Source organism: Pantherophis guttatus, chromosome 15 (assembly GCF_059756535.1).
Source record: "Pantherophis guttatus breed Tessera chromosome 15, ASM5975653v1, whole genome shotgun sequence".
Classification (NCBI taxonomy): Eukaryota; Metazoa; Chordata; class Lepidosauria; order Squamata; family Colubridae; genus Pantherophis; species Pantherophis guttatus.
Window position 1 is genome coordinate 11,314,666 of NC_142077.1, and position 3,820 is coordinate 11,318,485.

Genomic DNA, 3,820 nt, shown 5'->3' on the forward strand with positions numbered 1-3,820 from the left:
TTTCACTCCCCCTCTCTCCTTCCCTCTACCCCTCTGTCTCCCTCCCTCTCTCACTGCCTCCCTCTCTCTCTCTCTTTCACTCCCCCCTCTCCTTCCCTCTACCCCTCTGTCTCCCTCCCTCTCTCACTCACTCACTCCCCCCTCTTCCTCCCTCTACCTGTCTCCCTCCCTCTTTCTCCCTCCCCCTCTCCCCTCCCTCTCTCCCCCTCCCTCTCTCACTGCCTCCTCTCTCTCTCTCTTTCACTCCCCCCTCTCCTTCCCTCTACCCCTCTGTCTCCCTCCCTCTCTCACTCACTCACTCCCCCCTCTTCCTCCCTCTACCTGTCTCCCTCCCTCTTTGACTCCCTCCCCCTCTCCCCTCCCTCTCTCCCCCTCCCTCTCTCACTGCCTCCTCCCTCTCTCTCTTTCACTCCCCCCTCTCCTTCCCTCTACCCCTCTGTCTCCCTCCCTCTCTCACTCACTCACTCCCCCCTCTTCCTCCCTCTACCTGTCTCCCTCCCTCTTTGACTCCCTCCCCCTCTCCCCTCCCTCTCTCCCCCTCCCTCTCTCACTGCCTCCTCCCTCTCTCTCTTTCACTCCCCCTCTCTCCTTCCCTCTACCCCTCTGTCTCCCTCCCTCTCTCACTGCCTCCCTCTCTCTCTCTCTTTCATTCCCCCCTCTCCTTCCCTCTACCCCTCTGTCTCCCTCCCTCTCTCTCACTCACTCCCCCCTCTTCCTCCCTCTACCTGTCTCCCTCCCTCTTTGACTCCCTCCCCCTCTCCCCTCCCTCTCTCCCCCTCCCTCTCTCACTGCCTCCTCCCTCTCTCTCTTTCACTCCCCCTCTCTCCTTCCCTCTACCCCTCTGTCTCCCTCCCTCTCTCACTCACTCACTCCCCCCTCTTCCTCCCTCTACCTGTCTCCCTCCCTCTTTGACTCCCTCCCCCTCTCCCCTCCCTCTCTCCCCCTCCCTCTCTCACTGCCTCCTCCCTCTCTCTCTTTCACTCCCCCTCTCTCCTTCCCTCTACCCCTGTCTCCCTCCCTCTCTCACTGCCTCCCTCTCTCCCTCTCTTTCACTCCCCCCTCTCCTTCCCTCTACCCCTCTGTCTCCCTCCCTCTCTCACTGCCTCCTCCCTCTCTCACTGCCTCCTCCCTCTCTCTCTTTCACTCCCCCCTCTCCTTCCCTCTACCCCTCTGTCTCCCTCCCTCTCACTGCCTCCCTCTCTCTCTCTCTTTCACTCCCCTCTCTCCTTCCCTCTACCCCTCTGTCTCCCTCCCTCTCTCACTGCCTCCTCCCTCTCTCTCTTTCACTCCCCCCTCTCCTTCCCTCTACCCCTGTCTCCCTCCCTCTCTCACTCACTCACTCCCCCCTCTTCCTCCCTCTACCTGTCTCCCTCCCTCTTTGACTCCCTCCCCCTCTCCCCTCCCTCTCTCCCCCTCCCTCTCTCACTGCCTCCTCCCTCTCTCTCTTTCACTCCCCCTCTCTCCTTCCCTCTACCTCTGTCTCCCTCCCTCTCTCACTGCCTCCCTCTCTCTCACTCACTCCCCCTCTCTCACTCACTCTACCTCTGTCTCCCTCCCTCCCTCCCTGTCTCCCCATCCCTCCCTTTCACTGCCTCCTTCCCTCCCTCTCAGTCACTCCGTCTCCCTCTGTCTCCCTCCCACTTTCCCTTCTCCCCTCCCTCTCTTACTCCCTCCCTCTCACTGCCTCCCCCCTCTCTCTCCCCCTCCCTCCCCCTCTCCATCTCTCTCCCTCTCTGCATCCCTCTCTTCTCCCTCCCTCCCTCTACATCTCTGTCTCCCCCTCTCTCTCTCACTCCCTCCTGTCTCCCTCCCTCTCACTCCCTCCCTCTTCCTCTTCCTCCCTCTATTTCTGTCTCCCTCCCTCTTTCCCTGTCTCCCCTCCCTCTCTGACTCCCTCCGTCTCTCTCCCTCTCCCTCCCTCTCTGCCTCCCCCCTCTCAAACTCCCTCCCTTCCTTCCTGGGAATCAGCTATTGTGTCAGTATTGTATTGTGTTGTGTATAGTAACAATCAGATAAACAACATTGCAACATAACCATGGCCCATTCATTGTAGCAACCCTTCCTAATCATTTTTACTATCCTTTTTACTAAATGGTACAGGGGTACTCCTTGAATTTGCAACCTACAATTGAGCCCAATGTATATGTCGCTAAGAGAGACAGCCGGTCAATGAGGTTTGCCGCATTTTCTGACCTTTTTTTTTTGGGCTGCAGTTGTTAAGTGAATCGCTGGGGTTCTGCAAGCAGTCACACGGTTGTTAAATGGATCGGGCTTCCCCCGCTGACTTCTAGGTTGCAAAAAAGGGATCTGTGACCCCCGACATACCACAACCGTCGTAAGTACATGCCAGCAGCAAGCGTCTGAAATGTGACCACGTGGCCACGGGGATGCTACGACGGTCGTCAGTGTGAAAAACGGTCATAAGTCAAAGTCACCTTTTTCGGTGCCGTTGCAACATCAAACAGCCACTAAATGAATGGTGGTAAGTTGAGGACTATACTGGGAGGAGAGGTGGGGGGGAGGAAATGGTGTTATACCAAGTCCTAATTGTGGTGCTGAAGAATATTTACAGAATATTTACTTTTTATTTATGCAAGTCTGTATTTACACACAGATTCACCCACAACGTCCGTCTCCCTTGGAGGAAGGGCGGTAAATCATCTGTCTCTGTGTTTGACAATCCCACCCACCCCAAGTAGGGGTGAAATGCTCCCGGTTCAGACTGGATTGCCCGATCCGGTAGCGATGGAGGCAGATGGTTCGGAGAAATCCCTGCCCCCCCCGCCATTGCCCAGCTGAGCCGCGCAATCATCAGAGGCTTTTTTTTTAATTTTTAAAAGCATTTTTTCTACAACCTCTTTGGCTGAAAGAATGCTTTTAAAAGTAAAAAAAAAAGCCTCTGATGATCGAGCGGCTCAGCTGGGATCGTCAGAGGCTTTTAAAAGCATTTTTTCTACAACCTCTTTGGCCAAAAAAATGCTTTTAAAAGTAAAAAAAAAAACCCTCTGATGATCGAGCGGCTCAGCTGGGATCGTCAGAGGCTTTTAAAAGCATTTTTTCTACAACCTCTTTGGCGAAAAAATGCTTTTAAAAGAAAAAAAAAGCTTCTGATGATCGAGCGGCTCAGCTGGGATCGTCAAAGGCTTTTAAACACATTTTTTCTACAACCTCTTCGGCCGAAAAAATGCTTTTAAAAGTAAAAAAAAAAAAAAAGCCTCTGATGATCGAGCGGCTCAGCTGGGATCATCAGAGGCTTTTAAAAGCATTTTTTCTACAACCTCTTTGGCCAAAAAAATGCTTTTAAAAGTAAAAAAAAAAGCCTCTGATGATCGAGCGGCTCAGCTGGGATCGTCTGAGGCTTTTAAAAGCATTTTTTCTACAACCTCTTTGGCCAAAAAAATGCTTTTAAAAGTAAAAAAAAAAGCCTCTGATGATCGAGCGGCTCAGCTGGGATCGTCTGAGGCTTTTAAAAGCATTTTTTCTACAACCTCTTCAGAGGTTGTAGAAAAAAATGTTTTTAAAAGGAAAAAAAAAGCCTCTGCCGATCAGGCAAGTCAGCTGGAATCGTCAGAGGCTTTAAAAGCATTTTTTTTACAACCTCTTCAGCCGAAGAGGTTGTAGAAAAAAATGGTTTTAAAAGTAAAAAAAAAAAAAAAAAGTTGGCCACGCCCACTCAATCATATTACACCCTCCCCCAAGCCACGCCCACAGAACCGGTAGTAATAAATTTTACATTTCACCACTGCCCCCAAGATAATGTTTTCAACCCACCCAGCAGGCGTATGGAAGTGCAGCGAGGAAAGGAGACCCAGAGGCGATG